The 7411-nt window shown below is 42.2% G+C and overlaps 2 long non-coding RNA genes across 2 annotated transcripts in view; both read left to right on the forward strand.

The window, feature by feature from the left end:
• LOC123596968 overlaps window positions 1-7411 on the forward strand; it is an 86691-nt gene that overhangs the window by 9203 nt on the left and 70077 nt on the right. The window lies entirely within an intron of this gene.
• On the forward strand, window positions 79-997 carry LOC123596982. The gene is made up of 2 exons (XR_006711910.1): window positions 79-635; window positions 720-997. It is a non-coding gene; the product is annotated as an uncharacterized LOC123596982 (long non-coding RNA).

Genomic DNA, 7411 nt, shown 5'->3' on the forward strand with positions numbered 1-7411 from the left:
CGCTCAACCGACTGAGCCACCCCGGCGCCCCTAAAGCATGTGACTCTTGATCTCAGGGTTGTGAGTTCAAGCCTCACAGTGGGCATGGAGCTTACTTTAAGAAAAGAAGAAGAATCCAGAGACATGGTGGAACACGTCCTCAGAAATTGTTACTGAGGTAGGATCTCAGTTTCATGCCCTGCTTCTTCCCTTGGCTCTGCCCTGAACCCAGTCCTCTACCTTCCTATGGGCTGTGTGAGTTGCCCAACACCTCTCCAGTTAATTCCTCTTCTGTTTAAGTTACCTGCCATTTGCTCTCAAGAACCCTGACTAGAACATGACCTCATAGGACTATTTTGAGGATTCAATAAGACGATGTATATAAGGCCTTTAGCCCAGTACTTGTCACGGGTAAACACTTACTGAATCATTGATCTGAGAAACAACAAAGAAAATGACAGAATAGTGACAGACTTGGATACTTGGTTAGTTGTGGGAGAAGAATAAAAAGGAAGAATGGGGAAGGTAACACTAAGTTTACAAACCTGTCTTCCACATCCTTATTCTACCTCGAACAAGAATCTAGAAGCCAACAGAAGGACGGCTAGGCGTTAATGGCGAAATACTGACCTCTCAGCATGTCGACTGAGAACAAGGTAGTTTACTCACATGACAAAGTCTAAACTTGTCAGCCTGGCCCGTAAGGCACTTCATAACCCTGTTCAAACCTGCCTTTCCAGCCCTGAAGCTTGCCACTCCCCAAGAAGCATCTGACGCCATACTCAAATCACGATGCTTGGTGTCCCAAGAACACATCGTGTTATTCTGAGCTCTGCTGCCTCTCACACTCTACTCTCTTTGCCTGAAATGTCCTTTTCATCCTCCTTCAACTTCAACTCATTTAGGACTTGGGTTGCATCTCTTACCCTCAATGAAGCCCTTCCCTAATTCCTTCCAGGCAATGTTACATTTTATTCTGAAGTACTCTTTTTTAAAAAAACGAAATTCTTTTCCATCATTTTTTAAGTTTATTTATCTTCGAAAGAGAGAGAGGGAGGGCACACGAGCAGGGGAGGGGCAGAGAGAGAGAGAGGAGACAGAGAATCCCGAGCAGGCTCCCACGCTGTCAGTACAGAGCCAGATGCGGGGCTTGAACCCACAAACCACGTGATCATGACCCAAGCCAAAACCAAGAAAGAGTAGGATGCTTAACTGACTGAGCCACCCAGATGCCCCTAAAGTGCACTTTGTGTCTCTCTCCTTCACTCCCTTGTGTGGCCTCAGACCCCACGGACTGTGGTTTGGCCCTCCTTGTATCGCCATTGCCTGACATTGTCTGGACACAGCCAGTACCTCACAGGCTCATTGTTGAACAGCCAGAACATTCCTTTATAATTTGGTTAGAGATAAAAGGGTATGTGTCTAAGACAACGTGATTCGACAATCCACAGACAAAAGTCAGTTTTGTTCATTATGTGTTTATGTATTAAGTAACAAATACAAGTCCTTTTAACTTCCCAGGTCCTGAAGGGCAGAGTTCTGTGTTAACTCACTTTGTACCCATTGGGTTTTACCCTAACCAGCAGGACAAAGGACTTAGAATCCTTTTTAGGTGTTGCTTTGAGGTAACCAAAGCAGTGTTGCTCGTATGCTGAAGAAGCTGTGGTTGGAGACCCTGAGAGTAAGAGACCAGCCCAGCAACCTTGGTCAGGTTTTTCTGTACTTTGAAGCCCTGATACCTGTGACTTACCCAACTCATCTTTCCTGAATAGGAACCCTAATGAAAATGATTATTTCCATTTGCAGTTCCCCAAGTTAGCTTAAGCACAGGTTTCCAGAGAAACATAGCCATGAGGCCAAAATTTAGTTTTATCTTCCATTGCCCTCAGAAATTATTCTTCTTTATCTCCTAAAGACATTTTAAGAGATTTCACTTTTTTTTTTAATGTTTATTTATTTTTGAGAGAGAGAGCGTGCACAAGCAGGGGAGGGACAGAGAGAGGGGGAGACACAGAATCTGAAGCAGGCTCCAGGCTCCGAGCTGTCAGCACAGAGGCCCATTGCGGGGTTCGAACTCACGAACTGTGAGATCATGACCTGAGCCGAAGTCGGATGCTTAACCGACTGAGCCACCCAGGCGCCCCAAGTGATTTCACTTTTAATTTAATTTTTAAATAAATAATACATTCTGTGGTTCAAAATTCAAAAGTATACAGTGCAAAGTGTGTCCTATCACCTTGCAACCTGGCCATCTGGCTTCTCTCCCTGTGGGCAACCACAATTATTGCTTTCTCATGGTTTCTTCCCAAGATATTTTATGCACAGAAGGAAATATTTTTCAATTTCCTACGACGTGTTACAGAAAAGTTAAATTAGCACACATTGTTCTGCATCTTACCTTTTAGTCACTAAATGATATATCTTACAGGTCTTCTCGTATCAGTACATATCAGTGCCTACATTTTTTCCTGGCCTTTAGGGTTTCTCCCCCCCAATCCTTTCTATTTTATGAACAATTCAGCAGTTCTTTTAAACCTCCTTTCAAGGAGCGCCTGGGGGGCTCAGTAGGTTAAGCGTCCTACTCTTGGTTCCGGCATAGGTTGTGATTTCACAGCTCATGATTTCAAGCCCCATGTCAGGCTCTGCGCCGTCAGCCCAGAATCTGCTTGAGATTTCTTTCTTTCCTTCTCTCTCTCTCTCAATAAATAAATAAACACAAAAAATTTTTAAATAAATAAATAAATAAATTTCCTTTCAAACTTCCTAACCAGTCTCTGCCTTCTTTATTCTCGAAAAATGCTGTCTCTCTTAACTCACAGAGGAAACAGAAACCATTAGATAAAGATGCTCTCAATTTCCTGCCACCTGTCTACCTTGTACTTCAGACTCCCTTGGTTCCAAAGAGCACATGGTTCTCAGGATATGCACGTGCTCTGGTCTCTGCCTCTTTCCGTATGCCATTCCCATTCTTACCATCCTTGATTTGCCCGGGGAGCTTCTGTTAACCTTTGAAATCTGAGTTTGGAAATCATGCCAGAGGGAGTTAATCCACTGATGCGGTGTGGTTCATCTATACCTTGTTTCTCTTCCACGGTTGTGATTATGCTGGTTTGAGATTTGTTTACAAGTCTATGCTCCCATAGGTCCGTGAGCACCTTGAGAACTAATTCATTTCAGGATGCCCAGCACTTAGCACAGAGAGTCTGGTAACAGAAGCTACTCAATAAATATTTGTTAAATAAATGAATAAATAATGTGGAAGCGATCTAAGCCACTCTGTTATGGCAAGTATTTGCAAGACAGTAGAATGAATCTTCAACTTTGCACAGTGTAGCAGTAACAGTGTTGGGCCTGAAATAATCATGAGAACCCATGCTGGTCCACAGAAGCAGGAGACTTTTCTCACGTGTTCATTGCTCTGTCCTCAATGTCTAGAAGAGTGCCTGGCTCTTGAGCGCTAAGAATGAGGCTTTGTGTTATATTTGTATCCTAATCTACTGAAGACACCCTTTATTTCAAATACTCTGCAAGGAGAAAGCTAGAACCACAGCTTGAACATATCCAGTACCCAGACACGGGTAAGTTATCAGAAAGCCAGTGAATTAGTTTAAGTTGGACAAACTCAACCAATTGACTTTTACAAACGTATCGTATAGATTAAATGAACACATTTCCCATAGCCTCGGGTTTTTCCAATTTTAGTGGTAATCACATGCTTCATTTGGGAACTAAAACAAAAACCTCACAGATACTCTTGAGGAGGCAGGGCTCTCGGCTCATCTTGTATAAACACCAAAGAGCAGTAGCGTGACAATCAGGCACAGGGGCTCTTTGATATAAACTGTGGATACAAAGTGAAGTAAGACCTTTACCCTGCCTGGCCTGTCTCCTAAGAGGGCTCTTTCTTCACTGTAGTCCTTTGGTTGCCAGAATGCAGATACTTTCCTGCCCTTTCTTCCTTGTCTTACTGAACAGTAGTAACATGCAGTAATATACATAGTTATAACATACAGTAATGTCAATTCTCTGTCAGTTTATGAAAATAAGATTCTTTCCTCCTGATGCTTCTTTTTTTTAATGTCTATTTATTCTGAGAGAGAGAGAGAGTGAGTGTGAGAGCGGGGGAAGGGCAGAGAGAGAGGGAGAGAAAAATATCCCAAGCAGACTCCACTCTGTCAGTGCATAGCCTGATGCAGGGCTCGAACTCACGAAACCGTGAGATCGTGACCTGAGCTGAAATCAAGAGTTGTACGCTCAACTGACTGAGCCACCCAGGCACCCCTCATCCTGATGCTTCTGATCAAACACCATGGTGACCCACAGATTGCTTTTAGACCAAGACTGAATCAAAATTTCATGTTTATAATTTTTATTTCCACTGTGTTCAATAAATATTTGTGGACTGACTGAATGAATATTTTGCCATTAATTAGCTCTGTAACCTTGGGCAAATTTTATTTACATTTTCTAGGCTTCATTATCCTCATGTATGCAATAAAGTTTGATTGTCATATTTCTCAAACTGTTTTTAATAGTTAAAATCCATTCTTCAAACAAAGTCTTAGAACCCAATATGTAACAGAAAAAAGTGGGGCTACTCCAAATAAAATAGGTTTGGAGACCTTTAGATCCCTTGCTTCACCTTGTCCTTCTCCACCCTTGTTTCTATTCTGAGCCACTCTGCTGAGCCCCAGGGCTCTGTGAGGTACCATCTAAAAACATCTCTGCACACAGGGCGCCTGGGTGGCTCAGTCGGTTAAGCATCCGACTTTGACTCAGGTCATGATCTCACAGTCCGTGAGTTCGAGCCCCACGTTGGGCTCTGTGCTGACAGCTCAGAGCCTGGAGCCTGTTTCAGATTCTGTGTCTCCCTCTCTCTGTGGCCCTTCCCCGTTCATGCTCTGTCTCTCTCTGTCTCAACAATAAATAAACGTTTAAAAAAAAAAAAAAAAGAAAACGTCTCTGCACTCAATGATCATATATTTAACATTGACCCCTGACTTGTAAGGAAACTTATTGTCATTAGGGACCAGAGATTCCCAACCTGCAGCCTCTTAATTCTTAGGGATTAAACAAGGTAAAGCCATTGAGGCAAATTAAAATATAAAGTTTCTTTGCTTTGGAAAGTATTATATCAACTCAACTAATGTCAGTTGATTACTTAATGCCAAGCAGAATTGAAAACTCTATATATCCTTGATAAATTAACAATGAATATGAACATGTTAACAATGAACTACGAACATGGCAACATAATTACATTGCTAACATAATTTTTAGTAGACAAAATTTCTCAATACATTATGAAAATGAGAGGGTGGGGTTAATGAAAAGAATCCCTAGGGAGTGAAAAGGGTGACAATAATGATGATGAATTAATTCCATTTTCTTCCTTCTTGTACAAGTAAAATGAGGCAGGGAAGGGTGGAGTGGCTTGCTGAGGACCTGACAGCTTTGCAGCAGAATCTGCAGCAAAACACAGCACTTGTAACATCCAGCCCAGTCCTCTTTCCCAACCATGTTGCGTTTCTCTATGAGTTTAGGCTTTACGTGTCTGAGACCACAGTCACACAGCTACAGAAGGATAGAGCATCCTCATTATCTCAGTATTCATGATCTGAATTCCTGAGGTTTGAAGTTGAGTAGGAGAGTAAGAGTCATCATAACCTAGAAATGTTTACTTATCAAATGACGGCTTATGAAACCCACTCAAATATCCAGCTCCATTAAACATGAGCATTGATTCTCCCCTTCGGGATAAGCTCCTTTGTCAGGTCTCCAGCTGATGACTGCATTTTTATACATATTTGACAATATAGTACAAATATAATGCAAATCAACTACAAAGAGAAATTGCACATCTTGCAAAAGCTATAGAATTTTTTGAGATTAATGAAAGAAGGCCCGTGTGCTTAGTCCGTAGTGCAAGAGAGGGAAAGATGTGGGTGATATTGAAGAAGCAGACAAAGGACAGATTAGGGAGGGTCTTGTGGCTCTCAGTGGTTTTCATTTTCATCAGTACTGGGAATTTTGGGGGGCCTTTAAGCAAGGGAAGTGACAATCAGATTTATGTCTAAAATTTTCATTTTGACACTGGCAAATACTGTCAAATATATGACCTTGAAGTTGTATTCCTGTGATTCCATCCCATGGGTGCATCACCACATGTATGAAATGACACGTGTGTGAGGTTTTTATTGTTGCATTACTTGTAAGAGCCAAAAAAGGACCCAGTTGTGATGTGCAGCAGAGGGGGCCTGGTTTAACAATGATGGGATGGCCTGCTGCTGTGGAAACAGACAAGGAAGGTCTCTATGTACTGATATGGAAAGAGTTTTAGGATGTGTTGATAAGTGAAAGAAAGCAAGATATAGAACGGTATAGAACAATGTCTCTGGTAGGCTACCTTTTGTGTAATAAGTTAGAAGATATTTTTGTATATGTTTGCATTTGCCTAAAAAACCCAAGAAGGATTAAAAAAAAAGAAAAGAAAAAGAAAAAGACACCAATGGAAATGATTATCATTAGAGGGTCGGGGTGAGAAATGCAGGAATGGATACAAGACTTCTCTGGGCATATGTTTTTTTGTAGTATGTCGAATTTGGAACCACGGAAATGTAGTACCTCATAAAAATAAATGTACATTTAAAAATCACTCTGGGGGCGCCTGGGTGGCGCAGTCGGTTAAGCGTCCGACTTCAGCCAGGTCACGATCTCGCGGTCCGTGAGTTCGAGCCCCGCGTCGGGCTCTGGGCTGATGGCTCAGAGCCTGGAGCCTGTTTCCGATTCTGTGTCTCCCTCTCTCTCTGCCCCTCCCCCGTTCATGCTCTGTCTCTCTCTGTCCCAAAAATAAATAAACGTTGAAAAAAAAAAAATTTTTAAAAAAAATAAAAATCACTCTGGCTGCTCTGTGGAGAGGGGTTGTAGGGACAGAAGAGTAGGAGCTGGGGGTCCATTTAGAAAGCTACTGATGTAGTTCAGGCAAGGGCTGATGGTGGCTAGACCGGAAGGTAGCCGCGGAGGAAGTGAGAAGCAGTTGGCTTGAGGGTACAGAGCTGATGAATTTGTTGATGGATTGAGTATAGCATGTGAAAGAAGAAAAAAGGAATCAAGGATAATTCCTAGATAGTTGTCTAGAGCAGCTAGAGGAGACAAGATGGAGTTGGGGGAGGGAGGCCAAGGAAGAGCCAGAATCAAGAGTTCTCTTTTGGACGTGTTGAGACCACGTTAAATGGAAAGGTCCACGACCAAAAAGGAACACCTAGAAGGATGAAATCAGCAGATTCTTCCAAAGATGAGTTCAGCTCCCCTGAGTTCAAATTCAAAGAGTGAGAGACCCTGACAAAATCAATAAAACCCTCAAACAAATGTCCATCTTCATTTTTGTGCTACACAAATCAAATAGACAGGAAACAATGTCATTTGTGCTTCT

This window comes from Leopardus geoffroyi, chromosome A1 (genome assembly GCF_018350155.1).
Source record: "Leopardus geoffroyi isolate Oge1 chromosome A1, O.geoffroyi_Oge1_pat1.0, whole genome shotgun sequence".
NCBI classification, from domain to species: Eukaryota; Metazoa; Chordata; class Mammalia; order Carnivora; family Felidae; genus Leopardus; species Leopardus geoffroyi.